We start from the raw sequence: 20,757 nt of genomic DNA, 5'->3' as shown, positions 1-20,757 counted from the left end.
TGTTGCACGTCGGCTGCAGAGAGGCAGTTTTGCGATCATCTAAAGAGCCTTGGCACCATACTCGACCGGAACATGTCGTTTGATCACCACGTGCAAAATGTCGTCGGGTCCTGCAGTTTTGATATCACGGCTCTACGACACATTCGACCACTATTGAGTCGTGACATAGCCGCCACAGTGGCGTGTAGCGTAATATCGATAAGGCTCGATTATTACAGCTCACTACGTCTGGCACAAACACATGACCAAGCTGCTGCGTGTACAACATTCTCTGCTGGCACGTGTCGTGACGGGTGCTGTGAGATCCGAACATGTCGGTCCAGTGCTCGCCAAGCTGCATTGGCTTTCAGTTGCTGAACGAACACGTTATAAGGTCGCGCTCATTACACACAAAATTATTGCCACAAATGAACCATAATACCTTGCTGATCTCGTCAAGCAGCATAAACCATAATTCGAACGCTGGTCATCCTCGCAGCGACTTTTGGCAAACCATCATGCTTTCAGATGTGCTTCTGCGGCCACCTGGAACGCTCTTTCAATATTATCAGGATGCCACTGGAGCTTTGCACTTTTAAACTTAGATTGCAAACTAATTTCTTTATAGCTGCGTTTTGTTTTTAGTTTGTTGTCCTTCCCCCGCACCTCCGATTAGTACGGTTGGTTATGTAGGGTGCGAAATAAATTCTACATACATACGTACAAGATTCTACCAGCTTTGTTTAGTCACAGATCAGAGCTCACCCACGCCCTTAATTCGCGCTGCCTCAGAACAGAAACATCAACCGTGGGCCGCCACTTTGGCCTGTGGCTGTTGGCCTGATGGAGGATGCGCGTATTTGTCACAGGGCAGCGTTTGTGATGATTTGGCAGCGTTTTGCAGTCATGCCCGTGGCACCGTTGCTGCCCCTGCAGTCTCTAAGATTTTTATTGATACAGCAGTACCCCGGTTTACGTCAGGGATGCGTTCCTGAAAGCCGCGGCGAAGAATGTCCAAACGACGTCAGCCAAAGCGATTTACGGGGTAGTCGGTGGTGGAGGCGAAGGCTGGGAGGCGATGGATAACGAGAAAGGACGGACGATGATGCTGTCAGCGACATGAGTGTGGGGGTTGAGGCGACACAAATCAGGTAGTGGTATTCATAAAGTGAGGACCTATTTCCTATACGACGTAAAATGGGGATACGTCAATCGGGGTGTTACTGAAATGTTCACGAATAAGCTCGTGCCCCTCCAGTTGAGAAAATTTGATTGATTGGATTTATTTTGGAAAGGGGACATAGTTGGCGCGTCACGTGATCCGTCAGGTGCACGCCGTCTCGACGAGTGATGACCGAATCACGTGGGGGTCGTAGGTAGAGGGATTTTTTCCCGGTCCAATGGAGCACGGAATCCGGTCATTGTCAAATCTTGTGTTGGTAAATTTGTACAAAGCCATCCCTGGTTTCAGTCACAGTTTTAAATATTCTGCATGCAGAGGACGCATCCATTCAACGGTTATATCGTATTCCTGCGCTGATGATATACACATTGAGCTGAGCGTGTAAACACTGCAGTGTTTTTTTATGTGTGTGTGTATATTGTTAATAATTGTTTCACAAGACCCCTGTAGCCACAATAGAAATTGTGTTGATCCCGGGACACCGTCAGTAAGTGGCCCAGGCTCACACGCTCCGCTGTGTCTCCCAGTTGTCTCTCCGACAGATTTCTCTTTCCAAATCAGCTCAAGCCTCCCGTAAATCATGTGACTCTCCCCACCCACTGTGAAAACAGTCGCCGCTCCTCCGCACTGTTCAATTCCGCCTGCTCTCTCCCTTCTCTCTTCCCCTCCCCTCCCACCATCACCCTCTCATCCCGGACATCTTGGGTCGGTCATTCCTTCTCTTCCCCCTTCCTGCCCGGCGCTCCTCCTCTCTTGCTGCTGTTCATCTTGAGCCATGCCCTCATCTTTGTCCATTTTGGGGGCTCTTTCAGAAAACGTTTTCGAGCGTTGCCATGAAGAGGTCTGGCCTGACTCCTTCTCGCTCTGTGTCGTGGCTTTCTCAGTTGTAGATGGGGCACTGGTTTTTGAGAGCTGCTCCATTTTCCACTCAGTCAAATGCCTCTGCAACGGTCTACAGAGGCTGGGCACAGTGGTAAAACTGTTCTTCGTTTGTCTGTAGTATGTGTGGGTGTGTGGTCAGCAGCAGGGAAACCTTTCCTGGACCAATGGTGGAGAGTGGTTGGGGTTACCAGATGACAGTGATAAGTATTTAACTTCTTTCTTCTGAGGATGAACAACTGTCTTCAAACGGACGAGCAAATGTCGTTGACGTCAAATCACGTGACACCTCCGCACGAGGTCGGGGTTACGGGAGAAAAGGAAAACCATCGAGTGAGAGAAATGACCCCCCCCCCCACGCACACACGAGCGAGCAGATGGTGCAGACGCACTTGAAAGGGAGAGTTGCAGAGGGAGTAGTGCGAGAAGAGCGATAGACTAAACTAAACTGTTTTTATGTTTTTATTTTAATAGGTAAGGCCCACTTAGCTTTTTCAGAAGCAACCTGGCTATAACAAATTATAACCCAACGAAGTGGCTTATCATGTGGAAATTTTAAGTAACCAAAGACTCTAAACGTGTGTTTTTTTAAATGTGGAGGGAAAAACCGGAGGACCCAGGTAAAAATCCACGCGATCACGGGGAGAGAGACATGCAAATTAAAATATACAGGGGGTTTAAAAGAGATGGACCCGATTTGAAATCGCTATATCTCTGCAACCACGAACCGCCCATGAATGAAACGCTTACCACTTGAAAGGGCGGGGCATAGAGAGGGCGGGGCATAGAGAGGACGGGGCATATAGAGGGCGGGGCATAGAGTTTCAAATGATTACCGCTCGATGCCTCTCCCGGCGCACAAACAGCCCCTCGCCTCAGTCATTCGCAAGATGGTGACCCCGCAACACAAGGGGCGTGTTGCGTTCTGCGGTTCATCAAGACTGAATCCGTAATTGCGGTGCAGCGTGCGTTTCAACGCCGTTTTGGCATTGATCCGCCAATGTCAAAGGGCATTCGTCGTTGGTGACGACAATTTGAGGAAGCAGGCTGCTGTTTATGTAAGGGGAATAGCACAGGGCGACCACGCACCTCAGAGGAAAACGTGAGAAGAGAGGCGTTTGGGACGAATTCAACTATCGTCTCGATGTTGTCCGTACAACAGGTGGAGGGCACATAGAGCATTTATAAAATGGTTACTAAAACTTAATAACTCATTAAACCCTTTGTTACTTTTTGCGTAATTGTAACATGTTGCCATCGTGAAATACACTGCTTTGAAATTGGGTCAACCTTTTTGAAACACTCTGTACAGCAATCGTCAGGATCAGGATGGAATCCACGACCACCTGTACACCAAGCGAGGTAGTTAACATCTCCTAGCCACCGTGGCAGAAGGACAGACACTGGGAGAGACACGAGGCGAGAGATAAGGAAATGCGACGAGAGAGACAGACGAGGAGAAGGGGACAAGAGGAAAGGCGCGAGGGGAGATGAGCGAGAGAGAGAGAGACACGGGGAAAGATGAGACGCAAGTGGAAGAGATTCGAAGAAGAGACATTAAGGGCATAGAGAGAGAGAGACGCACCCACGCAAGGGAAATTGTGACAGATGACCTTTGATGCACTTGGGGTCATGACTCACATCTGAGGTTTTGTAACCCCATACACTTCCTGCAACGTCAACTCCCACAGGCGGGGCGTGGGGGCGTTGGGCCCGCAATGGAAACATCGGCATCATCCTGGAATGGATCACCAACCTACACCATCGAGTATAGAGGGGTACGGGTTTGACGGCTGCTCATGGCTCGGAGGTAGCATCTGCGATGTAGCGTGTGAGCACATTTCGTCGATGAGTGGATGTTTGGTGTCAAATAAAACGCGAACGTTAACGGCAGCACGCTGCTCGTTGTGTGGCTTTTGACGTCTCTCTTGTGAGTAATTCATTAACCCGACACCGACGTGTACAGGGTGGCCCAAAAGGCAGGACGCATAGGGTATTATCAATTTTTAACTAATCACGTAGGGTTATTTTCATTTATTTTAACGAACGTTAAAACTCACTTCCACTAACATTATTACATTAATTATCTTTTGAGATTAATTGAGGTTTTCATCGATTACCTCTGCCTTCATTAGAATGCGTAAAAATGAATTCAACTCGTTCATCTTTCGTCAATTTTCTTTCCATTTTTTATTTCACCTGAAAATGAAGCAGAAAAATGTATATTAATAATGATAATGGATAAAATATTAACGTAATGAATAAACTATTGAAAAGTTTTAATGTCAGTGTTAAATTTAATTAAATAACCCTATGTGTCTTGACTTTTCGGCCATCCTGCATATATATATAATTCTCAACTATTAAATGCAGAATTCCTGTGACTCCTGGATGAAGGCTTTCCCAGGTGGTCACCATACATATAACATTTAAATGTGGGTTTTAAAACAATTTTTTTTTCAATTAAAATTCCTGACTTAGCAGAATGCACAAAGCAGGTGATCCCTCGGACCCACGTTGGGTTACGTTCCACGAAAAGGTGACGTAAGTCAAAACGACGTAAGTCGAGGCTGATTTTCTCAGAAGCAATAATATAATAGGTGGTTACGTTCCTGACCAAGGGTCCGATATGCAACTGTTTATAGATATAAACACAGATAACATTTAAACCAACTACCAATCATACATAAAGTGCAATAATAGTGTTTAGAAAGTTCTTGCCTTTTTTTTAAAGGATGAAATTAATAAATTAAATAAATTAATAACACTTAAAAATCACGAAGAATTCACAGAGAGGCTTAGCACCCGAGCGCCCAGACCGAGTGGGCGAGGTCCACCGCACGTCCGTTTGTGCGTCGAACCGGCGCCTGAGTCGGCGTCGTGCCCGAAGTGCGGCCTGACCGCCGTGAGCTCCAACGCGGCTGTGGCGACCCGCGTGCAAAACCGACATGTTTGTGCAGTGCATTGTGGGACGCACGCGAGTCACGTCGCCGTGTAAGCAGCTTTGAATCGTGAGGGGCCGGCGTGTGTCACTGAGGCACATTCGTAGGCTTCATAGCTCATGGAATGACTCCAGTCTAAATAATAATTATTATTCTCCCCATCAGAGACCAGGCTATCAAACTACTGTCTGGATACCATAATCAGAGACCAATTTATAAATGTATTGTCTTAATACCCCCTCAGAAACCAGTCTATCGATCTATTGACTCGAGCCCCCATCATAGACCAGTCTATCAGCAAATTAACTAAATACCTTCTTAGGTTTTTTCGGTAAAGTCACGTAGAAAGTAAAATAAAAACAAAAATCACGACGTTTCGGAGGCAACACAAGTCTCCGTCATCAGGTGGGACCGTCACAGCCAGATTAGCTGTATGATACAGCTAATCTGGCTGTGACGGTCCCACCTGATTAGCTGTATGATACAGCTAATCTGGCTGTGACGGTCCCACCTGATGACGGAGACTTGTGTTGCCTCCGAAACGTCGTGATTTTTGTTTTTATTTTACTTTCTACGTGACTTTACCGAAAAAACCTAAGAAGATGATTCCTTGCAGTCACGAAAGCTTCAAATCTAGAATTAACTAAATACCCCAGTCTATCAGTTTAATATCGTATTAAAAAGAAACACATTTCAACACATTTCTCAATAACTGTTCCTTAGAACAATAGTGTGTAAGGCAGTTGATGTTTAAGGCCACTGTGTTATTGGATGAATGAGTCCTGTTGTTTGTGATTGTGCGCTACTGCCACCAAGTAGCAGCACCGCAGCGACTTTGTTTAACATTTTGCTCAAAGACCTCACCAGACGCTGGTCTGGCAAAAGTCCGTCTATTTGTTCAACGTGAACCCTCTGTATACAATACTTCCCGATTCGAACGAGTATTAATTGACGTCATTACACAACTCGATGCGAGCAGCGCGAACTCGAAACGTGTGCGTGTGTCGATGCGTATCGTCACGCTCCAATTGTCCACAGACCCCCGCCCCCCCATCAGAGACCAGACAGTCTGTTTTCAACAACAAAAAAACCCACCTACAATCAAACGATAATTTAAAAAATGTCTGCTACAGCAACCAGTCTCAGCATTTCTGCTGAGACTGGTTGCTGCTCCCGACCGACGTGAGGACGCCAGGGGACGTCTGGACGTCCGGTCCTGGCCGGGTGGAGCTGGAGGCGGCCGCGATGGGCTGACCCCCGATGCCCGGGCGCTGCACCACTTGACGCTGCGACTCGCCACGTGTTGAGTCTACACCACCGTTGTTTGTCTGGAGGCATCCAATTCGTCCCCAGCGCTGGTAACCGGGGAGCACAGACTTTAATATATTGACTTATCGCGATAACAGAAAACAATGACCTATATCTGGGAATGCGCAATAACAAAAATGCCGTACAATTAAGAAGACTCAAAATAACAAAGATGTAAAACTTAAAATCTGGAAAGTGTCTCAAAATTCTATTACATTGTGACAGAGGCGTTGCTATTGAGTGTTCAGGCGGTGCAACTGCACTAAGGGTCACGGGCCCGCGGGGCCCTGAGGCCAGAGGGGCCGTGGAGCCCGAGGGGCCCTGGGGCCGGAGGGGCCCTGGCGCCACCAAGCCACTAAAGGGGGCTTCGTTCCATTCCTGGCACGAGGGCCTGCGCCAACCACGCTTACGCCGCTGCCCGGAGACTTCCATTGTGATCGTAAGCAATGAGACTTGTGACAAATCTGCGCTGAAGTCTTCTCGGTTTTGAGACGGCGAGTTGCGTGTTATTCTCCCTTGAAAGATCTAGATTAGCGATATGTATTTCTAAACATGTGTAAAACACGCACGCACATGTTATAGCTCTGCGATCTGGTCGCAGCGTGACATTTCAAACGCACGCTTGCCACGCTGCACGGCGGAGGGCCATCCTCGGACGCCGGCTGCGAGTGAGTGCCACGCGCATTTTTGGCGTCACAATATCAACATAAAAAAAACAAATTCCGCGCGCCTCCGCCGACGGCCGTGCCCCCCGCACCACCCCCGCAGGTGCCGCGTTTCCCGCCGTGGCCAGGCCCCCAGGCAGGTGGCGGACGTGTCGCTCGGCTCGTCTCCGTTGCCCGGCCGCAAATATCAAGGAGGGCACGAAAACCTCGTGTACTTTGCATGAAAGAGAGTACGAATGAGTCACGGGAGAGGGGGGGGTGGACCCGATATCGCGGCGTCAACGCTGCCCCAGTGACGTCAATTCACCCAGCGTGGCAGCGCCTCGCGTGCGTCACAATCTCACTTATCGGCGCCCATCACGAGAGTTGTCCATAGCTGAGTGGGACCCCGTGCCTGCACTCGCTCGCCTGGTGATGATACTGACATTGCACTTGAAACATTCAGTCAGGTGACCACCCGCACCGGAGATTCAGCGAAGCTCTTTGTGTCAAACAGCTCCACGTGAAGCGCAACGTCCTCGGACACGGGGCGGCGGTGGAAATTCCCCAATATGATGGCAGGTCCCGGCCTGTCAGTCGGAAAACTACCGCTGATGTTACACAGAATCAATTGTTTCTCTTCTCTCGGCCGTATTCCAGTGTGAAGGCGCAACCAGATCTACAGCTGCCTGCACGTGGTCCATCGAGTACTTTGAGCCACGGTTCAATGCTGTCTGAACGGCTGTTTCTAAATGTGCGTGAAGGCGCTGCCGCTGCTGATGTGGACTCCTCTTCTCCAATTGTTGACCGTTGTCGTTTTGCAGTGGCACATGTCTGTGTCCCCCACCCCAGGGTCAACCTTGGCAAAACGAACGATTGAGCTCAATGGGCCCTGCCCATGGGCGGGCACAAATGCAACTAAACATAAAGTGGTAATCATTTCATAGACCTCGAGGGATGATGGGTTGAGTCGACCTCGGACTGAGATTTGAACTCGTATATTTCTGATCGAGAGTTGAGTTTGACGCCTCTCGCCACAGTCACGTCGTTTTAAGCGCCGTCTACGGTCAAGCCACTGGCACGCTGCTCACGAGGGCTCTTTGACCATGCTTCGCCACACCGCTCAGCGTGGGATGGTGAAGGAGCGTGGAGTGCCAGGACCAGTTCGCATATGACTCGCTGCTGATGTTATCTGTCACTGGGAAGTGAACTCGGCTTGCTGGGTTCACGGCGCAGTGCGCTAACCACGCGTCGCTGCTCCTCCTCATATTGTTGTTATTATGATGTCACATTACAGTTGCTGTGCCCCATTTTCTCCTTCTTGCCTTTACACGAGGGCACCCAGTGGCTTTGTATTAAGACTTGCGGTGGGAGGCTGCTACAAGGTCGAGTTTGTAATACACGAGTCCTGCTGAGAAGCACTCGTCTGAGAGAATAGGTAGCGAGTGTCCTTCACATAACCGCATCTACACAAAACAACGAATACATTCAGTCACTGAATAACGAACGCCCGATTTACGAACATGTCAACGAGCTTCCATGAGATATTTTTAACCATCCGATTTGCGAACTATATTGTTCAGTGGAGTGATCATCCGCGAGTCCCATCATCCCGTTGGGAGTGAGTGTTTGCGCGTGCGTGTGTGTGGGGAGCGGTAGTGTAGCAGTCAGCGCGCTGCGCTACGAACCCGGCGACCCAGGTTCGATTCCCGGGCCATCCTTAGATTGACCTGGTGCGGTGTGTAAACATCGCCGCTAGAGAGACAAAAGCGGCCGGGCGTGGTGTTGGCTACTCACCCCCTCGTGTGCCGTGCCGGCCTTCAGAGGTGCTCGCTAACAGCACTTGCCCCTAAAGTATGTTACAGGCTATACGGGTGATCTTTGTCTTTTTTACGTGCGTGTGTGCGTGGGGAGCGGTTTGCTCGCTGCGCTGCGAAGCTGGCGACCCTGGTTCGATTCCCGCTCATGGCCAACACCAGTGACGATTATCTGAACCGGTCCTGGGGCTCCCCTAGGTCGACTCAGCCTCCAAGAGCACTTGGTGCGGTGTGTAAACATCGCCACGAGGGAGACAAAGGCGGCCGGGCGTGGTGTTGGCCACTCGCTAACAGCACTTGCCCCAACAGTCTGTTACAGGCTATACGAAGATCTTTGTCTTTGTCTGTGTGCGTGACCCCGTGCCCTGCGTGCGTGCACCTATGGGGACTCGTTATGCCCCTTCCGACAAGCAAGCCAGCATCAGGACTCAAGGTAAGTGAAAATAAACAGTTTATTTATTTTATGTTACTTTATTTTATGTTTTATTTCCTGTACAGTATTTATTACATGTAAATGTACAATATTTATTCTTATTTATGAGTGTAACAATACTTTCCTTGTTTTGTTGAGCCGTAACGCATGTTATAACACTGACCTATGTGCATTCAAATACGGTATATTGTTGTGTTCCGACCTACGAACCGTTCGGCTTACGAATAGGTCCCAGGAACGGAACCCGTTCGTAAGTCGGGGCGGTGCCCGTAGAAGCGTTTCTCACTCAAGATCGGCCACAACAGGCTTCTGGGAGTGCATCATTTCAGCAGCATTCATTCAGTACAGTCATACCTCGGTATAGAAACAGCAAATGCGTCCTTGGAGCTTCCTTCGTATATTGAAACTTCGTACATTGAATAACGTCTGGCAGCACTTTGAGGATTCGTTTCCAGCCTTCGTAACGTACCATTTCATACTATTACCACTCCAAAAACGTAACATTCGTATTGTCAACAAAGACACGTTATATTGAAAGATATTTTATACGGTATACTGTACAGCATAAAAAAACTACTTTAATAAAATAATTCTTATTAATATAGTAGATCGACAAATTAATTTGGTATTTATTATTGTAGTTATTTATGATTATTATTATTATACTTTGTTGCTGTTTATTTTTCTGTGTAAAATAACGGTTGAAAATCGTGACACCGAAACTTTGTTTCATCGAATATATGCATACCGAGGTATCACCCTACAAATAAAAAAAAACTGCACCGGTCTTGACACACTGCGTCTCATAAGCAGAGTGAGGCTCGCTTCAATCAATGCTGGCGAATCCATTCATTTTTTTTTATCTTTCAGAAGACGCGCAATGTGTTTTACCGTCGGTGTGTGGAGACAACGACCACACAGCGCCTGCCCTTGGCCAGCGTGCGGTGCTTTCAGGGAGCTGATGCTTTGGAGCTCACTGCCACTGCGCACGGGACAATTCAGAGAGTTTGTCATTTAGAAAAAAAAGTTTCCTTTCACAGGGCTCCGGGCCCACGAATGCTTCTTTTGAATCTAGATTGAAAACGAAGGACTTTTAATACAGCGGCTAGGAAACCCATATTGAGTACGTGGAAGAATCATGCTCAATCATGCTCAACGTCTGTATTCATTCGGCCCAATCTCAGCACTGGAGTATCTGAGTTATAATCTCAGAAACAAGGAAGAAGAATACAGTACGTGCATGGGGTCCTTTCCTAAACCGTAGACAAGTCTTACCCCCCCCACCCACAAAGAACCACCCCCCTCCGCCTGCTCTGATGAGTCCGGTGTGCCTGATACCGTCGATACCCCTGGTAATGCCTTTCCACAACGTCAGGATGTTGCAATGTATGATGCGACAGGATGTGGAATAAACATATATTTGAAACAAAAAATATTAGATTGAAAGCTCATCCCTGATAAACTGCTTCTTGTGTTTAGTTTGTTGTCCTTCCCCGCACCTCCGAATAGCGCAGGTGGTCACGTACGGTGCGAAAGAAGTTCGACATACATACACGTTCCGTTTGAAACAAGCCCCAAGTGAAGCCAACGGATGCGACGTCTCCGTGCAGATGTTGCTCGCCGCTGCCTCATTCGGCACGGTCCGCGGGCACGCGGCGAGCGAATTTAAACCTGCGCCGTTGAACTCCTGCGTGGCTTAGACCATAATAACACGAGCTATTGCCGTAATCAATTAAATAAACCGCGTCCTGTTGGGTGTCACCGAGTAAAAATAAAACGTATCTTAATCCACCGCTTCTTGGCCAGCCAGACGTATGTTTGCGTTTGTATACACGAGGGAACTGTGGATCGGTTTTTACTTTTTTGGAGGTCATCAGCAGTCAGGGGTGCTCGGCAAAGCACTGCTGGTTATACTCGACGTCACCGGCAAGTGCCTTCTCTCTCTCTACACCGCGGAACGCCACCAGCAGCAGCAATGACGGACACAACAAAACCCCACTGCACACAATCACGCCGAGCACTCAAATGGCAGCGTGCTGTAAGTCACTCGATTTCTAATGGTCAATTAAGCTGCTGCTGTTCCTTAGAGTAGAAAATGGTTTGGTGAATTTGAAAGGATAGTTTTGTATTTTTTTGCGCCTATAACCAATTTCGCCCATTAATGTATCCGGACCTAGTCCGAATTAATTGTGGCCTGGTGACCACAAAACCGGGGCTTGGTGATCACCAACCAGGGCCTGGTGACCACCAACCAGGGCCTGGTGACCACCAACCAGGGCCTGGTGACCATCAACCAGGACCTGGTGACCACCAACCAGGGCCTGGTGACCACCAACCAGGGCCTGGTGACCATCAACCAGGGCCTGGTGATCACCAACCAGGGCCTGGTGACCACCAACCAGGGCCTGGTGACCATCAACCAGGGCCTGATGACCATCAACCAAGGCCTGGTGATCATCAACCAGGGTCTGGTGACCATCAACCAGGGCCTGGTGACCATCAACCAGGGCCTGGTGACCATCAACCAGGGCTTGGCAGCTGTTGTCAGCGTAGGGCCTTGCGAAGGTGTGGCCAGGAGATGGCAGTGGTCCTTGTGTAGTGTGAGGTTCATGTTTTGGGGATCTCTGGATTCCTTCCACATTAAAGCCAACTCTCATCGCTGGACTCGACCAAACACCTCTAGAATAATCATTGCATTTATAACGCGCCAGATGTTGCAGACAAGTAAACCAATCAGAGGCGGGGAGCCAAGCTCAGGGCTCGAAAGCCTGACCCAACACAGATATAGAGGCCTTTAGATGTGTCTTGAAAATCAGAGGGCATTCGATGTTGTAGATGTGCAAGGGATATGGAGTTCAACACCAAGGGGCGACAGCAGAGAACCGACGTGAGGTTGTAACAGTGTAGTGTAGAGTATAGTAGTGTAGTGTATAGTGTGGTGTATAGTAGTGTAGCGTACAGTAATGCAATGTATAGTAGTATAGTGACGTGAGGCGGTAACAGTATAGTGTAGTGTATAGTGTAGTATATAGTAGTGTCGTGCATAGTATAGTGCAATGTAGTGTAGTGTATAGTGACATGAGGCTGTAGCACTTCGAGACCATGAGCGTCAGTGCAAGGCGAGAGTAGCGAGGTGAGAGTGCAGTAGCACTCTCCTGGGAGGGGTCTTGAGACCCGGGCCTTTCTTGTGTGAATGAGATCAGAAATTACTTCCATTCACCTTCATTATGGGCTCGGAGAGGTCGTCAACGTGGACAGTTCGAGACACGTGGATCTGTGGCGTCGTGCTCCATATGGCCCAGATTTTGGGCCCACGCTCTCCACCGGCCACACGCTCCCTCGAGTGACGGAGACCCACAATGCCCCACTCTCGCCTGAACGTAATCACGATTGACTGTCGTAGAACAAAGTTGTAGTTTTTATTTTATTCACATCATCAGGCATCGTTTCTCATTAAGAGGAATATAAGTAGAGTCATGCGAATTCATTATTGCGGGTTAAAGGCCACTCATCTGCTGTATCGTCTTACTGTATCATTATCACGTCATCTTAAGCTAGTGGTTGTAATTCCACATTGCTGTGTTAGGGGGCAATGACGCTGGTGGTGATGAGCAGTGGTGTATCGGTTCGTGCGCCGTGCTACAAACCCGGCGACCTGAGTTCGACTCCAGCTCACGGCTGACACTGGTGACGAGTTTACGTTTTGTGCCCTGATTTGGATGCATTTGGTATTTCCATTAAAGTAAAGTACAGCCCGATCCATTTATAGATACCCCACAGATTGCTCACGGCCCTCTGACTTCCCTCTCAACAGCTGATTGAATATCGTGGCAGCGATGGCTCCGAGATAACGCACACAGAGGAGATAATTAATTAACGAGTTTAATGAGTTGTATTGAAACTTGTGGGATAACATGTAGAAGCTTCAAAATATAATGACATTTCCTCCATAATGTGTCCATATTGTTTCGACCACTCGGGATATGAATGACGTGCCTCGCTGCTGTGGTTAGTGGCCAGCAGCAGCAGCCTGCTGGCCAAGGACCCACGGTCTCAATGAACACGTCTCGGCTGTTTCGCGTTATCTGGTGGCAGGAGGCTCCCCACGCAAATAACACGGGACTCCTTTGTCTTTGCCTCGACGCGTCTCCTCGCCTCGTCTGGCGCGGCGAGACGAGGCGAGACCCAACTCAACCGGCTTTCGCCTGATCCCGCCCGACCCCCCTCCGCACCGAGGCGATTTTGTCGGTGCCCGGTGGGTGACCCCTGCTCTGGAAGCTTCCAGTGCCCTGCGATGTGTTTTGTCTGCAGCGTCGCCTTGTTTTGTCGCCTCACGTGACCTGACAGAATATTAAGTGAAAACTAAACTATTTATATTTTACCGGGTAAGGCCCCAACCCAGCTGTGTGGCTCTTTTTTCAGAAGCGACATGGCCATCACGAATGAGAGGGCAACGAAGTGGCTTATCATCACCATGTGGACATTTATAGCAGCCAGATACTCTAAACGCGTGATGTTCATTCGAAATGTGGAGGGACAAACCAGAGGACCCGGAGAAAAATCCACACGACCACGGCGAGAGAGAGAGAGATACAGCAGGCGTCAGGGTTGGGATCGAACTCACAGCCTCCTGGAAACCAGGCGAGGTAGTAAACATCTCGCCACCACGGACAGACAGACTCGTTAAACACCCATCGTCTCGAACATCGAACCTCCGCACTCATCGTGAGCAGACGGGAAACAACATCACGGGATTCGTACAACTACCAAAGCAGCTGACTCACACAAACGCCCTTTCTGTACCCGGGCAAGCCTCGCTGCGTCTCTGAACTTCTCGTCAGGATGGCCCCGGGTTGGGCGTGTGTCACCAATCACACGAATGAGTGTAACGAATGAAACTGGAGAAAGCCCGAAGTGCCGCAGTCAGTAACAAAGATGGCTTCAAGAATCCGTGGTTGTGGCCCCCATCTCCTTGGCCATCTCACAGCTCAATCTCACAACGCCCGCTATTCCCACTCTCCCATGAAGCACAGGAGGAGCTGAGCCCTCGCGAGTCCATGCCGTGCCAGACACAGCGACACTATTCTGGGCCAAACCGGCCTCTTCATTTTCCGCCGTCTCGTTCGTGAGTTTCATCTCGCAACCTCCAATCCACCTTAAAAGTCGTCTCCTCCCCCGCCCCTCCCCCTTGACAAGTGCCAAGTCTCTCGAACCGTGCACGTGGCACGTCCTTTCTCCGTCGCGGCTCCACTCGCCTGGAATTCACTCCCTCCTCTTCTCTCACTGGAATTCACTCCCTCCTCCTCCCTCACTGGAATTCACTCCCTCCTCCTATATCACTGGAATTCACTCCCTCTTATATCACTGGAATACACTCCCTCCTTTTCTCCTACCACTCTGCACATAGGCGTCAGTGTTATCACTCCTGTCCGAATATCAAGACGATGCTCCCGTGCCGCCAAATGTCCTCTTCAGTTCAATGTGAACGCGTTATCCATTGTAACAATTAATGATTTGGGTGTCTGACAGGGCAGAGCTGTGGTGAGACTACCAACTGCTAACCAGCGGAGGTTTGGCAATGGTATGCCCCTCAAGATCGAATAGATCATTGCAATACACGGTTGTGATTAAAAAAAAAAATAGATTTTAACTATTTTGGTGAATGTAGCGACCCCTAGTGGCAGTACGGATTGGAATAAAGATTGTTATAGAGAACAGGCAATCGGCAAGACAATTGTAGTGGGTCCCGGCTGCCAACAAACCCCCATGAAACATCAACAAACCATGTGTAATAAAAGACTTCCAAGGCGATGCTTGTTCGAGTGCTTCTTTTATTAACGGAAGTACAGCACGGCATCGCTCCTTCCCCCTCCAGTATTTCCCTCTTTCCAATCCCGTGGACGATGCGTCCACTCTCCTGGCCTCGCCGCTGGCTGACGGCACGCTGGAAGCGGAGGTGAGCTCCGAGGGAGGATCCGCCACGTGGCCCGTGGCGAGGAGGAGATGAGCAGTGACGCGGTCCGGAACCCAGGCTCCCCACACCGACCTTGAGTCCTTCCCCGATCCCCCTTATATCCTACTCGGAGGAGCTAAGCTCCGCCTCTGGCCACGCCCCCTCGTGGAACTTTCCCAATAGTTCCCGAACCTCTCTCAGCAACCCCGCCCGTCCTCTCTGGCCAAGATCTTATCCCCCCTTAGGCTTGGATGCTGATTACATCATGGTGCCTGTACCCTTTACCCTCTGGCACCCCCTGGATGGTGCTCTCTCATTACACATGTAACCACGTGTGCCTCTTTAATAAAACGATAACAACAACAAACCGAGTGGTCCCACATAAATACCCCAACCCACCTGTACAAAATGTACACTATATACATACATATTGTTGCACGCCCACCCGCACCCGCATGACACACCCAATGACAACGCGGCTAACCGTCGGCATGACAAGGGCGAGAATAAACCCCGAACAAATGACCAGTCGGACGCAAGGTAAGTGTGCGGTGTGGAGGCCGTGAGAATGTGGGTAAGTTCAGGAAAATGTTTTCGATTTTGAGCGAGTCCGCGTGGCTGGTCCATCTGGAGCGGCGGAGGGTTGCGGTGGCGGGTCTGCAGGGCCCCGAGCAACCTGGTGGCTCTCTGGTTGGGTGGACGAATGCTCGCCATAACTCTCTCGGCCCTCGTGTAGTGCAGACGAAGTGTGCAGTGCGACAAAGGGTTTAGGACGTGACGGGTGAACGTACCAGCGGCGCCTACAATACTGAATTTGGACACATTGCGGCCAGACGACCCGAATGATCTCTACGGGGCTCTTTTAAGGTTTGATAAGTTTTGGCGACGTCGCCAAAGGTACCTGGGGGAAATGGAGCCAAGCCCTGTCCCTCTCGACCCAGTGATGACCAGACGTACGAAGGCCCCGAAGGCGTTCGTTGGCCAGTTGGCGCGACTCCGAGTTATGTTTAGCAGCCTCCTGCACATCGACCAACTTTTGGACATTGAAACGTATGTGGTCGGCGATTTTAGACTTAAAGGCAGGCAGCTTGACATGCAATTGGACCTCTACCAGGGGGTTAATCTCCCTGCCATACATTAGGTAAAATGGCAAAAAACCAGTCGCCGCGTGAGAGTGCCATCCTGTACGCAGTCAGGCACCTGGGAATCAAGCTGGTCCCAATCGTCCTGCAACTCGCACAACTGGTGGCTCGACATTTGTGGGTGATATGGTGAGGAACGAATTTTATGCATGCCCAGCAGATTGCACATGTCCCGCAACAAGGTAGTCGAGAAATTCTTCCCTTGATCAGTCAGCAGCTGTTCGGGAGCACCCTTGTCCAGGACATAGCCCTGAAGAAAGGCCTCCATGATGGGTGCAACCGATTGGTTGGGGAGTGGCCAGGCCATAGGCCATCGAGTGAAGTATTCTACCCCAACCAACAGGTACTTGTTACCCCAGGGAGTGGCAGGAAATGGCCCCAAAATGTCCAGCACGACAAGTTCATTGACACCGGACACACGAATGGACTGCAACGGCGGGCAGGACAGTCTAGCGGGAGGTTTTCGGCGTGCGCACTCGGTGCAGTCTTGGAGTAAGTCGGCTACATCCCTTGCCATACCTGGCCAGAAGAAGTCCAGCTGGAGCATGGCAAGTGTTTTATGTACTCCAGGTCTTCCACCTGAAGACGCCCCCAATCAGCCAAACTCAGGCCCAACAACGTGTCTTGCGTGACCGATGCATCGGACACCCCAGTGGAATTTATCCCAGCATCGGCCGCAGCAGCGAGAGATGGAGGCGAGCCATCAACTGGTAGCCTGCAACGCCCCGAACCGAGGAAGCACGCGCACCTCCCGGCAGTCGGCAATCACGACAATGCGTCAGCGTTGGCATGTCGGACACCCTTGCTATAGGTAACCGTGAACGTGTAGTCCTGAAGGACCTCGAGCCAGCGGGATAGTTGACCGGATGGCTGATCAACTCGTAACGCGTATTGAAGTGCCGCGTGGTCCGAACGCACTATGAAATGTCTACAGTACAGGTGAAATGAGTGGTCTCCGACACGGTAAAGAATCTAAGTTGTTTATTCAATAAAAGCTCGGTACAGCCACACGTCTCCGTCTATTCCTTCTTGCGGCATCCACTCTTCATGTAGCTACGCTTCCCCGCGCCACTCACCCGCTCTCCAACGCACCGCCGGCTGACGGTGCTCTAAGGAGCGGCTGGGCGGCTGGAGGACGAGCCGCCACGTGGTTGATGGAGGTGGCGGGGCAGCAGCGGCGGGGCTCCTCTTCAGTCTTCGACACCGACCCCTTCACATCGCTCCATGTCCCCTTATATCCCCCTACCCAGGTCTAAGCCCCGCCTCTGGCCACGCCCCTTCTGGAACCTTCCTGAATGTTCCTGAAGCCTCCATGGTGGAACCGCCTCTCACTTTCACCCAGATATAAACCCCACTATGGATAAGTATGGCTGTAGAATAAAATACATGCCCCATGAATAATACAGGCGATGGCGCTCTCATTACATCACCCCCCCCCCCCCCCCCCGTATATATTTTTTTAGCCGTCCCGGCTAAGGAAGGGCAACACAACAGAATGTCATCAGCTGCATAACGCAACACAACGAGAGAAGAAAATTATGAAAAAATGTAGGACTCCCCCCAACACAACAACAACGCCGCGGAAAAAGCACACAATCCGAATAAAATAATGGTTTAAAAAAATAGCAACGATTTAGAGCGTGCCCTCATAGCTGGTCCGTCCGCTAGCGGCGAGACAAGAACACCGACTGGTGGGGGTAGTGGTCCAACAATAGGCGGTCCCACCAGAACTCCCGCCGATGGGCACGGGGAATTAGCGACATCCTCCGGACTCGCCGCCACCTTCAGTGGCGCTGTGAACGGCAAAGAAACAGGCTGCGGAAGATCACTCTTGACAGGGATGACAGGTCTGTTGGGAATGTCAAGCACCGGAATTGAATTCCGGGATTGGGAAATGACGATGGCGGCACAGGAGCAACGGACGGTTTTAATCGCGACGGGTGAACAAACCAAACCCGGCAACCGTGATGAACATGAACACACTGAGGGCGCAAAACCTCCACAATCATCACAGGGCCATGCCATGGCCGGTGAAGTTTAGCAGAGGCATCAACTGGCACCTGTGGGCAATGAAGCCACGCAGCATCCCCAACCGACCATGGCATGTCCCCCTTCGACCGACGTGCGCAACGCTCATTCTGATCCTGAGTCTTTGAGATATTCACCCTGTCATTGGGGAGCTTCATGACACTATGATGTCATTGGGGAGCTTCATGACACTATGATGTCATTGGGGAGCTTCATTACACTATGATGTCATTGGGGAGCTTCATGGCTCTATGATGTCATTAGGGAGCTTCATGGCTCTATGATGTCAATTGGGGAGCTCCAGTGCTCTATGATGTCATTGGGGAGCTTCAGGGCTCTATGATGTCATTGGGGAGCTCCATGGATCTATGAAGTCAATGGGGAGCTTCAGTCAGACCACTTGACATGACGCAAACGTTCTTGGCAACCCATTGAAAATGCCTACAATCTATTTAAGTGACCCTTCATTAATGTCCCCACGACTCAGGTCCACACGTATAGCCAGGCGTTCGGCGCTCTCTATGATTGTCTGCAATGCAGCATTCTGGAGCGATGGAGAGTTGGTGGATTGAACCACTCTTGTAAAACTCTCTTCCCGTGGGCGTCGATGTGTCGCGCCACCTGGCTCCCCAGGAGAATGCGGTACAGTAGCAAAGATTGGACTCCAATTGTTTCATCTATACGGGATAGAGCGTTTCCCCCTCGCACATGTCGGCTTTAATTAATTGCTCTGGTTTTCTTCCATATCTTAAACATTGATAACACTTTAATATATAGAGGACCACGGAACTCGGGGCAATTGTCGGTGCTGGCTGACTGCGTGACTGCCTTCCTGCTTGTCTCAGTCATCCTCTCTCTTTCTTTCTCTCAGCGAGAGTGAGCGGATACTGTGGGCAGTGTGCTACAAGTCGAAGATGTTATTCTTATAAGTAGTTCCTGATGTTTGTGCTAGGTCGTAACTTACGACGTCTCCGTAGCCTCTTCGGTGAAACCATCACAGACGCGGTGAGAGAAAAACTCCATGGCACCCTGGTGAGAGACGCGATGCCCATGGAATACTGCGAGGAGCGGAGATTAACAAAATCTTCAAACTCCTCAAATTGGACGGCGTAAACCTGAATGTTTTGCATTGTATTGTCCAGCTGTCAGATTCTAAACATTGGCCTTCATCCAGCAATTTGAATCGCTGTGCCTCTGAAGGTTTAGATTTGCATTCGACCTAATGGCCCAATCCAAGTCGTGTAAGTAATTAAATATCGTTGCTTTCCAGAAATCACCTCGGTATGAGCAACATCTATGCCTAGCACAAGCCAGCTGACCCAAGAAGCCCGGAGTTGAACTTGACTCGGCGCTAACCAATGGGCGTCGGCGCACCGCAGAGCTGCTGAATTGACACCACTCAGTCGCTCACACTCGTGTCGTATCAGACAGATTAAAACAAACTTCAGTCCATAGCTCCATATAAAAATATTGTAACACACACATTTATATAGTCGTTCGTCCTATTGGCCTTCTAGACTTATAGTAACTGCCAGCATTTGTTCCCGCAAAAAAAACGTTCAGTCAATTTCAAGTGCCAGGCTTGATAAATAAATACTACCGGGTTTGTTGTTCAAGATGTTATTTGGTGCTGAGAGGGCCCCTGTCGGCACAGCAAAACGTTACGAAATAATTTACAAGTCCGATTTTTTTTATAAAACTTAGGATGCGCTATTGGAAAGATCACCCTGGGTAATACAACGAATAACTCACCCTATGTTTTGTCTCTCAACGAAAAATATACTGTATCTGTAGGGCAGCACAGTGGCGAGATGTTAACTATCTCGCCTGGGATGCAGGAGGGCCTAGGTTCGATCCCGACCCTGACATCCGCTGTATATTTGGAGTTTGTGTGGATTTTCTCTCCGAGTCCTCCGGGTTTCCCCTCCACATTTAGAAACGTGCGTTTAGAGTATTTGGCTGCAATAAATGTCCACATGACCAGCCACTTCGTCGAGCTATCATTTGTGATAGCCAGGTCGCCTATGAAAAAGAGCTATATAGCTCCGTGGGCTTTATCTGGTAAAATAAATAATAGTTTGTAGTTTTCTATTGGCCTTCTAGATGTATTCTTCACCAGCAACATGTGTCAAAGCATGCAAACCTTCACCATCTTCTCCGAAACTCCATCGCTCTTCACTGTGCTCCATCCACGTGGATTCCCGATGCACGATGTCGAAAGGTGGACGTCTTGAGGTCAATGTCGGTCACGAGCACCGGCTCCTAGGGTACAGAGGGCACAGAAGAGACTTCTCCTAGCACGCACAATACTTCTCAGCCAGTCGTCGCAGCGCGTTTATCCATTCGCAGCATGATTTCCCCCAGAGAAGTCCTGCCCGTTCAGATCTCGACGTCTGATCTACTGTCTCCCTTCATTGTGGTCAACAAAATTCGTGACAATCTTGATTGG

This window comes from Lampetra fluviatilis, chromosome 18, assembly GCF_964198595.1.
Source record: "Lampetra fluviatilis chromosome 18, kcLamFluv1.1, whole genome shotgun sequence".
NCBI classification, from domain to species: Eukaryota; Metazoa; Chordata; class Hyperoartia; order Petromyzontiformes; family Petromyzontidae; genus Lampetra; species Lampetra fluviatilis.
This window is presented reverse-complemented; position numbering follows the sequence as displayed.